The sequence below is a fragment of the Athene cunicularia genome (genome assembly GCF_003259725.1).
Source record: "Athene cunicularia isolate RWA chromosome 4 unlocalized genomic scaffold, athCun1 chr4_part1, whole genome shotgun sequence".
NCBI classification, from domain to species: domain Eukaryota; kingdom Metazoa; phylum Chordata; class Aves; order Strigiformes; family Strigidae; genus Athene; species Athene cunicularia.
The window spans coordinates 15,874,248-15,887,029 of record NW_020799098.1 but is presented as its reverse complement, the minus strand read 5'-3'; the positions used below and the strand labels follow the sequence as shown (position 1 = coordinate 15,887,029).

General features: G+C 42.5%; 1 long non-coding RNA gene across 2 annotated transcripts in view; it reads left to right on the top strand.

Moving 5' to 3' along the window:
• Window positions 1-752: 752 nt before the first annotated feature.
• Window positions 753-12,782, top strand: part of LOC113479385 — a 31,638-nt gene continuing 19,608 nt past the window's right edge. For both annotated transcript variants that reach the window (XR_003398242.1, XR_003398241.1), the window contains exon 1: window positions 753-845. This is a non-coding gene — a long non-coding RNA (uncharacterized LOC113479385). The remainder of the gene's footprint in view (window positions 846-12,782) is intronic.

Sequence of the window (12,782 nt, the reverse complement as noted above, 5' to 3'; positions counted from 1 at the left end):
GCAGTGCACGGGGGGAGGCCGCTTCCCACCGGCCCCTGCCCAGCCGGCTCGGGCCAAGCCAGTGGTTTTTAAAGCCAAATAGTGGCTTTCCGCCGCTCCACGAGGGAAGGCAACAGCATCGCTACTGTCTCGTCTGTCTGCCTTCTGTTCTTCGCTTTGCCACGACCCTCCCCGAGTCGAACTTTGCGAAATTATCAGCAGTAACTCACAATACTGGTAAGTAAGCACTAACTCACAATACTCTCAAAGCCTTTGGTCAAATAAAGGTCCCATTGCAGTGACATGCTCCTGCTAATGTGTGAGTAAGAGCTGAATTAAAATGGCCCTGGCTTGTTTTCTCTAAATTAGTTTTTAAATGATTGATGTTGAATCTGACTTTACCGAAGGCAATGATGAACTTTGCAGTAGTGATAAAAATATAGTTCATCAACACACAATGGGGTACTTTATTTCTCTCCTTTGCAAATAGGCTTGGATAAGTTGCCACATGAATTTCTAAGACTAGCGTGTAAACTGTGGGTGTTTGAGGCTGTGTGAAATCAACTAAAGAGGCATTAAGTGTTCTCTGGAAGAGGGAAGTTAGTTCCTTATTGTCTTCTCCAGATAGGGCGATTCTACTTTCTCTGTCAAAAGCCAACATAAAATAAGACTCAAATCTCAAAATCTAACAAAATAAGCTATGCAATGTCAGAATAACGTTAACCATAAATTATTAATAAACTGTTAATAATTGCTTACCAAGCATCTCTAACACTGCGAGAAAGTGCATTCGGACACATCTCAGTTAGGACTTGGCAGTTCTAGAAGACCCAAGAAATGCTGTGCTCTGACCAAAGCCTTCACTGGTAAGCAACACGTTATGCGCATAATCTGATTGATTTTTTTTTTTTTTTTCCTTCGAAACGATGCAAACTTTGGGAGAGTTTTACTCAGAATTGAAGCCTCAGTTTTAGAGTGGCATAATCAGGCTGTCAGCCCTGAAGTGGTCAGGCAGTTGGGCTGATTGTTTCAGGTCATTTCCAACGGAAATATTCTGTATCTCTTCCTAACAGTGTCATCTCTACAGTGGTAAAGCATGAAGAGAGTGTGTTCTCTGTTCATGACACTGCTTGTGACCCCCAGCCGTCCCTACTGCAGGTTCTGCAAAAAGCGCAGGAAGCTCTGTAGAAGACAAATCAGTAAGAACTAGCTGATAAAGGAAGTTTCCCCTCATAATTCTTTCAGTAAGCATGCAGGTCTTGTCTTGCCAGGCTGAGATGACTGTTCTTTATTTGTTCCTTGTTTTCATCATCCTGTAAATATGAATGCAAGGTATTTACTTCTGAACTTTGTGAGCTTTTATTATACCCAAGAGATATTACTGAATTTGGTTTATTTTTCCCTTAATGTTTGTTTGCATGTGTTTTCAACTGGCTGTTCTTCAATTTCATTAACTAAGCACATACCACGTTGGAGAAAAACCCAACAAGTTATCCTAAGTACTTTATGCAGCAAAACTGCAACCTTTGCTTGCTCTGGGTATTGAAGATACCTGTCTTCAATAAGCCTAGGAGTCACTTTTAGAGTTGAAAAATTGAATAGTTAATTAAAAAGTTTAATTAACTTTTTAAAACTTTTTTTAAAAAAATAACTTCTTAAAGACACTCTTTTCTTCAGTAACCTGATGTGAGAAGAATTTTTTCTTCACATGTGACATTATCTCATTAAGAATAAATAAATAATGTGAGTGCAGACTCAGTGGCTCTGGAAAGGTGTCCTTGCTGCTGATTTTGTAACACCTCAGACTACATAAGGAATGTCCAAGAACAAGTAACTGTGAAGCCTCCTTTCAACAAGCCTTGGCAGCCTAATCAGAATGAATAAACGGGACAAGCAGAGTTGAGGGGGCAGCAGCAAAGCCAGTAAAAGCACATACTCCCAGTGGTTCTGAAGACAGTAGGGAGTTTCTCTCCCAGTATGAATGTGAGCATGAACTCACTCCTTGCAAATGTTCTGGCCCAAGAGTATTTCCACAAGGGTGTAAGTAAGATGATAACGGTGCCTTAGCCAAGGAGGGATGAAATCGTATTCCCTGGACGGGACGGTGGGAGGGGAGCACAGAAGAGAAGGTGAAATGAGGAAGGACAGAGGGAGGTGAAAAGCAGCATGTTTTGCAAGGGTCTTGTAGGGTCTTGTATCCCCTTCAGTCTGTGGAGTGAGCTGGATTTCACATCTTTCCTAAGCAATTTTCCCAAGCAGACTACCTTAAACTGACTTTATTCCACAGGAACCTTCAACAGGACCCTAAGGAAATGCAAATTTTGCATTTCCCCTGAGATTGCAGGGAAGCCTCATGGATCTGTATGCTTCTTGAACTGGTTTGCTAGTGGTTATTTTTGCCCTCTATAAGGAAAATTATGGTTTTTAAAAGCACAGTGTCTCATAAACTGATAGCCAACTTTTGGAGCCTTCTGAGCTACATGAATTTCCAAGATGGCTATTCTAAACTAATCCTCCTCTTATCAGGTGTGTCCGCTCTTCTGCCAGCATTTACACTAAAACTTTGGGCAGGGTGCTTAGAAAGTGGGTGTAAAAGTTGAGAAGATAGAAATACTTCAGGCATATAATTACCAGCCTCTGCTGTGATCCCATGTATTGCAGCAGGGGACTTCTGTAAGAATAGACCTGTATTATGCATAATTTTATCAGTATGTGTGCATAATGCTAGGAGTATCATAAGAGAAAAGCAGACAGGTCCCACTGCTACCTGCAAGTTCTGCAGATGGTATTTTTGAGGCAGCAAGGTATAACAGACCACACACCCCCCAGCCATTCCCAAGATCTGATTGCCTAAAAGTTTGATTTATCCTTTTCTTTTTTACTGTCTATCAAATGTAGATAGTTCTGGGACCCAAAACATGACTGAGGACACAAAAAATCCTTCACAGCAGAAATTGCTGGTAAAAGGTGGTGTGCAGCAGGTGGAACTGTACCCGTCCAAAACAACAGTGACTGGGAAACATAGGTAAGAAAATATATTTAATGCATCTTTTCAGTGCTTCTAGGAAACTCTGGAAATGTTTCTTGTTCAGGGAGTAAAAACTTTGTTAGAAATATTTTATGACTATGTGGTTTGCCTGTGTCCTGGTCATTCTTCACTGGCCTCAGTTTCTTGCCCAGGTGTGTGTGCTGTGTAGCCAGCACTCTGGCAGAAACAGAAACAATGCCTCTGCCTTTAATGGAAGGGAGCTCAGTTATACTAGCAATTAATTTGTTGATATAATAGGAAAAAAGGCTGCTTCAAATGCTACACAGTTTGGGAGTCACAAAGACTCATTTTAAGGTAATGTCCAGCTTACAATGATACCACAGTATTCACAGTGCCACTAATCACTCCCAGTCTTGTGGATACCTGTAATTACTGGCTGTCACTTCTCAGCAGAACTTATGAATGAGAGAATTTGGACTGAAAAAAGCAGAAGCTGTTACAATAATTAAAGAAATTATGTCTTTCCTGGCTTTTGTTGGAATAGCAGTGACTCCCATCTTCTCATTGCTTCCCAATTTCACAGGGTAAATGCTGTCATAACATTTAGAGAAGGTTTGAGATGAACACTGAAAACAAAATGATAAATGGGCTGGGATAAGACAACCAGCTAGTACAAAGTGACAGTTGTGAAGAGCTGTATGTCATCCAACTGCACACAACTGCTACTGCAAAAAATGCCTTTGTAAGTCGGTGTCTGGGCATCCTATTCGGCTCTCCTTTCTTTCAACTCCTCTGCCTGCAACAACATGAGCTTTCCTGGAGAGCTGGGCTCTGGGCCAAGTGCATGAGCTCTTGCAGGATATGGGACAGTTATTTAAGCTGTAAATTGCTCTGTTTTCCTGATGGCAGCCCCCACTGCACCTACCCTAGAGCCATAGGCAGAGAGTCTGACTGACAGACAACAAGTTCTTTAACTGAGCCTGCACTGGTGGCCATCTAAAGGACATGAAAACATCCCATTTGTGTCTTCTGCAGAGCCATATCCAGTGCTGGGAACATGGACTGCCTTATGTTCCTGTTTATCAGATGAGCTGTCTGGAGACAGTCTGAGCACCAGCATTCCCTTCCTGACCCCGGTTGCCGTTACCCAGTTGTCATCTAGTCTGCTTGTAATTGTTATTTGACACAAATTTCTACTCTGATTGCATTTTCTCCTCTTGTACATCTTTTAAGATTACTTCTAATGATGAAACACTTAATTATATGTTAAAGTCTGAGTATCAGATAATTAAGGAGGGTCAATCTCCTCAGAACAGGGCAGTGTGGCTTCCATTCACAGAGATACATACCCTGTCTAGGCAGGACCCTCGCACCAATGAGGTGTAAATGTATGAGTAAAATAACAAGAACAGCAATTCTGCAGCCCAGCCCACTGGAGTTTGGTTGAAACTGGCCAATAATTTCACAATTTTTTGGGAGGGCAGGGGCTGACAGATGTAGGAATGGACAAGCAAATCAAGAGATTGCATAGGTCTCCTTGCATCTGTAAACCAGGCTCAAGATAAATTATCATCCCACTTACAAGGGTGCAAATGACTCTGCAACATCAATGATGCAGAGTGCTGTGTTGTAAATAACAGTATACTGACATTGCTAACTGCAGTAGAAAGTCTAGCAGGCTAACTCAGACCTTTGTTAGCTAATCCGATACCGCAGTGTTTCATCAAGTGTATTTTTTAATATCTTCAGCATTTTCTCCATTCTTTGAAAGGATATCACATGCTTTTCTCTCTGCCTTGTTGACACAGAAGTTGTTTGAAAGTTCATAAAACTTTTTAGTTCTTCCTGTGTGGTTTGTATACAGAGAGCAGTGCTCTGCTGACATACAGCAACAATGCTGCCCTGAGACAAATCGTGTGGCAAGTATAGAGAAGGACTTTGCTTCCTCTGAGCAACTAAAGCTGAGGGCTTGGTTCATTTGTCTACAGCTTTGGTCTGTTCCATTAAGTCACTATCTTCTTCTAACGATGATTTAGTTTGTACCTGACCTATGTCTAGGTAGTTCACTGAAGCAATCACTAATGTAGATGTAAAAGTGACTGCTGAGTTTAAAGATATATGGATCTGCATTTTCACCATTTTGTTTTAGACACTTGCAGCATTTCAAATCTATAAGATTTCAGTCCTGAACTCTTCTTCTAATTATCCTGAAAAATTGTAGAGAAATTAGTTGTGCAGCAGTCTGCAGAAGTAGAAATGTGTATGTGTGTGTATATGTGTGCGTGTGTGTGCATTTATTCATTGGTACCAAATTTTGTGTGAGGAGATGCCCTGAACTAATTTGTTGGAAAATCAGTAATGTCTTAATTGCTACCTACCTCTGTGTCCCTAATGGACACTTCTGAACTTGTTAATACACCCACGTTTAAGCACTCAGGACTTTTTAGTCCAAATGGAAACACCATTAGATCTTAGACATCCTTACATTTAAGAATTATAGGATAGAAAGTGGTATGAAATTGCTTTCTCAAGCCCAGATACCTATATTCATCATAAACTGACTTTGAGCTCTGGATGTTCTGAATATGGCCACTTTAATCGAATTTTTGCTGTAAGTAAGGTTGTCCTGATCAGTATTACCCTTCCCTAGGAAGGAGGAGAGGTGTACAGAGAGACTGCCTTTACCTGCTGCTGTACTGCAGAGGGACCACTGCCATTACCTGCTGCTGTATGTGCTATCACAGGTCCTCCTCTGAGGGCTGCAGGTGAGAGCAGGCTCACCTGACCACAGGGCAACAGGCGCAAACTGCCGAACCTGGAGTGAAGGAAATTATCCTGTAAAATGGCACCCATGAGTCATTATTTGCAGTTTTCCCGCCACAGGCTGCTGGGGCTTTCCATCTCTTTCATCTGTATCACGTGTAAGCAGCCTGTTTTTCCATGGAAGTTATTCATTTTGTTCCATGTGTCGCGGAGGGTTTTAGGTGGGGAAACGAGAGTGCTAGATCAGCCCATGCTGACAAGCGCGCTGCCTGTCGCCTCTCAATAACGCATTCTGCTCTCTCGACTGGAATGTACTATTTTTTTTCTATGCATTCTCGCCCATGAGGAGAGTGTGGGAGGACCAAATGTCACCACTATGCCTTCTAGTCGTTGGTGACCTTTTTATTACCCTACATGCACTCCTGGCTACATGTGGTGTGGCTGCTTCTCATCTCGAGACTTGTGTGGGAAGTGTATAAGGAAAGAAAGAAAAAACAATACAGATAAAATCTAACAAATATGATAGCATTTCTGGGTTTTGTGTAAATAATGTGAAGAAGCACACATACGAAGGGCTTAAAGCTGGAAAGCATCCCAGGCCAATGCACCAGTTTTGAACTGTAGAGCCAGAAAGGCCCAGCACAGCAGCACATGAAAAGCCACATCTAAACCGAGACGTCTTCATTTAAGATAAAGCTTTCCTGTACTTGCACAGGCTCAAGCCAGTAATTTCTTCTCCCCCCGCCCTTTTGCCTCCTGTTTCTCAAATACAATACTTGTGCACTGTTGAAGGCAGGGTGGAGTATGTCTTAAGGTGACCAGCACAAAGCTATTTCATTCCTGTGTGAGTCACTGGACAGTCTGGTCCATCTGTCTATCACCTGTCAGATCTGTAATTGGCAACTGGCAATAAGCTTAGACAGGTATGGGGCAGTGCCCAGTAGACCTGGTTGGGTTGCTCAGGGGGATCCCCCCTCCACACTCACAGCTGCTCTTGCCATCTTCCCCAGCTCTTTGACTCAGCCCCACTTCTACAGTTTGTCTTTGTCCAGGCAAAATCGACCTCCCAGGACAGATCAGTTCAATGCTTTGGTGCTGGGCACCAGCACTGACTGGGTGAGTAGAGATCAATGACCTGGTGTAGTAGAGGAGTGGTGCTTCGTTGTGTCTTACTGGGCATGAATTGCCCTAGTCTTCTCAAAGTCAGTGACCCATTTCTAGATGTTAATCAGGAGGATGGGGAATTTTATGCATTTTATAATCAGAACAGGCAATTAGTCAGAAACTACTGCTTAGGAAATGTTGAAAAATGGCCTTATGAAGGAAAACAGATACAGAACTGTAGATGGACTCAGTTTGGTGCAACAGAAACATTTGTGACTGAATGACTGTGGCTTGCCGGGGTTGTTATCCACCCCTGTCGGGGTCTTTATCTTCTCATGAGGGATCAGGAACGACACAACACCAATATGATGATTAGATGGTCCGTTCATTCTCTGATTCCGGTTACATTTATAGTACTCTTAAGTTCCGTACATGTGTTTATCTGTCCTCTAATAGGCTGCAGGCTATCTACACGTGCTGTCCATGCGCTTCTATAAGCATTTGCATTGGTTAATTGTATTTAGGTATATAAAGCCCCAAACTTGCCAAAACTTAATTATCTCATATCTTGCTTTGTTCAAACTGGTATGCTTTTGCTGACCAAGCTATTTCTTCTTTTGCTGATCACAAGTGTTCATTCTTTTGCTATCTGTACAGCTACTCCTTTTGCTAGCTTTGCCTTTGGCCTTGGATCCACCTGTCTGCATTAACTCCTGTCTAATGCAGCCCAGACTCCTACAGTGGCTTTTCTGGGGACCTTGTAGGTGTGACACCAGGGGACACTGAACATCAAAGGAGCCCAAGATAGCAAGCTGATTGAAGGACAATCTCCTTAAAGCACAAGAGTGGTCTATCCTGATGGGCAGGCAGTCGAAGCTGTGGCAGGAGGCCCGCTTGGCCCAATCAGGAATTCCTGACCCAGCTTAAATGTTGGAAGAAAGTGTAGAGGGAAGGCAGAAGCAGGAATGGACTGTCTAGGAGGAATGTAAAAGCATTGCTGAGACTGTTAAGATATGTGATAAAGCTCATCTGCACACCTATAAAGGAGCTCAGAGAGACAATGGCAGGATGGGGAAACCAAATAATACCCTGCTTGGCTCCTCCCAGGCCCATCACAGGGGCCATCTGCCCATCACAGGCCCATCTGGGTATGCCCAGAGGAGCACAAGGGCACAAAGGCAGGCAAGAACCAGATTAAGGACTCCTGAGGAGCAACCACCTTGTCTGGTTTACTCCAGGGCCGTCCCAGCAGAGCCTTTGCCCCACCATCCAGATCTGACACGTATCAACATGAGCACTGGGAGAAGTTCTCTGGGTCACCTTTTGGACTAACTGGTTTGCTGCATAGGGGTGGGATATACTGTGGGGTGCAAGGGAAAAGAAGTTCATGATCACACAGGACTTATTATAGGATGTTTAGGAGCAGAAGCATGGGTGTGACAAGAGAGGGGTTCATGTAATTTGGGAAGAACAAGAGTGGTAAAACAGGGTAAGGGAATAAAAAGGTCAACTGTACGTAAATAGTTGCTGGTCAGTTCACTTGACTGGCCACACCCTGTGCCTGACCAGGGGAGTCTGTTCTGTCTTCTTCGACTCCTTTCCATCTCTTCCCTGGGTGATGACTCTCCATTCTGTGTATGTACAGCAATGGGCATGCGTGCAGCAGTGGGTCAGACCGTGGGTTGGAGGGCCCGTGGTGCCAGGGGCTGGAGTGAGTGTGCATATGTGAGCGCTAGTGAGGATCAAGCGGGATGAGCTGGTGAGCAGATGGCATCACTTGGGAGCAAGGGTGTGAGTGGTGACACAGAGAAATGACCACTTTCCTGCCAAATTATTTACTTATAGCAACATATGATGATTTCTGAACGTTGCCTAAGAATCCGGCTTGCCCAGACTGTTTTGTGGATTCAGTGTAGTTTACCCAGATAGTTCTGGGATTGGCTATGATAAGAGAGTAGCTGGTAGCCCTGGGCTATGAATTAAAAAGACAGCTCACTGATAGCAGACTCAAAGCCCTCTATGAGAATTTAGGCAAACTTAAACTTGAACAAAAGGACTCTGAGATGTTATCTAGGGAAGATGATCTCCTAATTTAGGAAGAAGACACCTGGACTTTGCTTCACAGTGCATGCCCTGGAAAGAGCAGACACCATAAAGAAGACCACGTACTTCTGCCCTTGACCAACAAAGACCCTCACCCTATTCCTACTACACATGCTCAGATGATAAAATGAGTTCCGAGAAAGAATTATAATAATCACACCTATCTCCCAAACTAATTGTAATAACCCCACCTTTCCTAATGAATATGTATGCTTTGGTGTAATAAATATTTGGCTACTTGCCAGAGATGGTGTGCAAGCTTTGTGGAGGAATCCCCTTGCACCCTGGCTGGAATAAACATACCCGCTTTAGAACTCTCTCCCAGTTGTAGAGTTTGTTTCTGCATGTCAGTGGGTCTCTAAGGGCCAGCTCTGGCTGTGAGAGCACCTGGGTGTCTCTAAGAGCACAGGGTTGGGGTTAGCTATGGGATCAGAGAAGTCCTGCCTGGCTCTCTGCCTGTGACAGACATGCAGGGAAGAAATCAAGAAAGCCAAACCAGAACTGAAGTTAAAACTCGTGATGTGTGGAAGGGCACCAAGAGTAGCTTCCACAGGCACATCCACAGCAGGATGAACACCAAGGAAAAGATGGAGCTGCTACTCAATACAGTATGTGACCTAGTCTCAAAGGACACTGAAAAAGCAGAAGTGACTCAAAGCCTTGACCTAGTCTTCAGTGGCTCTTACTGTAAATCTGGCCTCAAAAGAACACTCTAAGATGTAGTTTGAAGTTTTTAGAAGGCAGGCATTCTTTATTGTGGTGCTGGATCACTCCACCAATGTGCATGCCAAAAGACAAAAGTACACTTACTATATACAATAACAGAAATGGATATTAATGTAATTTCTGAGAAGTACACACCTATTTCCAGAGAATCTAATGCATATGTTAATACATTGTGCAAGTGTACTAAAATTTGGGGAAGGGTCTCTGAGAGGCTTCTATGGGGATTTTCAGTGGTCTGTGGTGGTCCCTAGTGGTTGTTGAAGAGGTGTCTCTTAGTGTCCTTTCCATGAACTCTGAGGTTTTTTTTATATATGACCTTGTCTTGACTCATTGCTCTGTCTGTAAAGTTTCTCAGCTTTCTTATCTTTGACTGCCACAGGTGTCTGCTGGTTTCTCTGCCCTTCCCAGGATGTATCCATCGCAGTTGCAAAAATTATGTCCTTGGGCACATTCTTGTCTGAGACCCCTTACAGCAGTTAGCACCAATTGCTTGCAGGCATTATGGCAAGGTCTGTTCTCGGGCTTCCTAGGGTCTTTTTGCCCACAGTGCCCAGGTCGGAGTTTTGGGGAGAAAATGACTATCCATAGTAGAGACATTGTTGAATACACACTTGTTGAATACAAGTCCATGTGTCCAGATGAGGTGCATCTGAGGGTAGTAAGGACAAGTTGTCTTACATCACTGCAAAGCTACTCTTGTCTTTGAGAGGTCCCTTCCAATGTATATGATTTTCTGAAGCTACTATTTTGTGATAACAATTTGCAGAATGCAGACAGATCTCTATGCTTTCTAATGAATAACTAGTGGAACTGAAGAACTTTATCAGACAGGTCTCCAAAGATATTGGGATTTCGGGAATTGAAGACAGATGGAAATCTAGATAATCTTTCCTTGAAGACAGTAGCTGAAATCAATGGTGTATAAGAGCAGATCTCCAGGTAGCTTAGGTTGACTGTGAATGTAATATGCTGTAGAATATTATTTGTGCTGCCTAAGTTAGAATTTTAAATGTCCTTGGTAAAACATGTTAGCCATCAGGTTTTAAAATAAATGTACCCAGTATGATTGACTGCTAAAATTCTATGGACAGCTAAAGATGTTATAAAAATAAAGTTGTCTTTCCAGTTATGCCTTAGCATTATGAAAAAAAAAGGGGACAGTACTGTATATGGCAGGCCCTTCCAGAAGGAAAACATTTAGTAATTGTAATTCTTGGAAAACTCACAGTATAATTGAACAATGTAGACTGGAAGGGAGCTCTGCAGGTTATCTGGTTACTGCTTGCTCAAATCATGGCTAACTTCAAGGTTATATTAGGTTACTCCAGTGAAGTTTTGAAAACCTCAATGGATGGAGAATCCAGAACCTCTTTGGGCAGCCACTCTCACAGTGATTTTTTTTTTTTTAAGTTTAATCAGAATTGCTGATTTTTTTACCATTGCCCTTAGTCTTTTCATTGTGCATCCCTGAAAAAGAATATGGCTCCATTTTTTCTACAATGTCCTCTAGTTAGGAGAAGAAACTACTCTTTCTGGATCTTCTTTTGAAATATTTGTTGCTATAGTGTACAGAAGTGTCTCATGGACAGTCACATTGTTCAGGCTTTTACAACATGGTTTCTGACACCCATTCACCAGTAATTTCAGAAAGATTTTCAGAAATGCTTCCTCTTAGATTAATATTTTTGAAAAAAAAAAAAAAAAAGATTAAGATAATCTGTGGTGAAGAGTCACAGCATGGCTGTGTTCAGGATCAATTCCTGGTTTTTTTCTTCAAATGACTTCCATTAGGGATTTGGTAAAACAGAAACAGTTGTGGACTCTTCAGCTCCCGTGAATCCTTCCTTGAGTCCTAGAATACAATCTCTGTCTCACCCTATTCTGTCCTTCCAAATGTCCTTACTCTCAAATTAGAGATCACAACTGGAGAAATAAAGGAAGCAAAGTGTCTTTTCCTCTCATCAAACATTGTGCTTTAGTATGGAGAAGAAATCTTTTATCAGTAAGTGCTGAACGTTCCTCATCAGGAAATTAGTTTTCCAAACCTGTCTGATTGTCTGGATAGGTAAGGTTTGTTGGTCTTTATATGATAATTATTCCTGTTTGACTATTTTCCTGTGAAGTTCTTTCAGTAATGATTATTGGTTGTTCTGAAAAGCTTTTTTAGTTGTTTATATGTTAATTTTTCTAAAAAACCTTTCAGATCAGGAAACTCCTACCAAACACTGCATAGAAAACTAGCTCCAATCTTTTACATGTTATTGTTTCACAGCAGACTCTGGAGATAGCGTAAGGGATGAGAGCTTTTCAGGACACACAACAGAGCTTAAGATCCCTAAATTAGTGGCCTGCTTTTTCCATTAGTGTTGTGCTCTGCTGAAATGGCACTGAAATGACTAGATTTTAAACTGCTTGTTTCTAGGACATGATTTATGGACAGTCAGAGTATTTCAGTGGGATCAAGTGGTGAGATACACTGACAAGAATGTAGACATACCCTGAGCTTTCTCAGAAGTCATGACATCTGTCCTTTAGCTCAGATGTTTCAAACTGTTCTGCAGTTTTGTCTGCCTTACAAATGGATAATATTATGGTGCTTGGGAACAGCTATTCCTTAATCATTCTCCGCACAGACATGCACAGTCTAGTTCCTTCCCCCTTGTCTGTCTGAATAGCACTTGCTTCTCCGCTTGTTGCTGTGCGAACTCGCTTGTAGCCAGCTGGAGCCATGACAGCGCTGACTATGCTGTTCAGTGTGAGACAGGATAACAGACACTAATGACTGATCTTTTCTTTGTTTATCACAAACAAAAATCCCAAAGGGTCCAAAACGTTCTCCCTCTTTGGACCAAGCTTCTTCCTCCCATTTCTGTGCTTGTTTTCCTTGCTGGTTCTCTTGAGTGTCAGGCCATCTGCTCCTTCCCCTTCGCTTGGAGAGCCTGGAGCTTGTACAGGTGCTTTCTAAGCTTTGCTGGTGCCTGAAAAATGTCCTGCTGCCACCAGTGCTGCTTTTTGCATTTCGCAGTTCCCAATTTCTTTCTCAGCCAAAGTGACTGGTTTGTAATAAAACGAACTCATAGCTGGGCTTTGTACATTAGTTTTATCACTGAGCATGGCA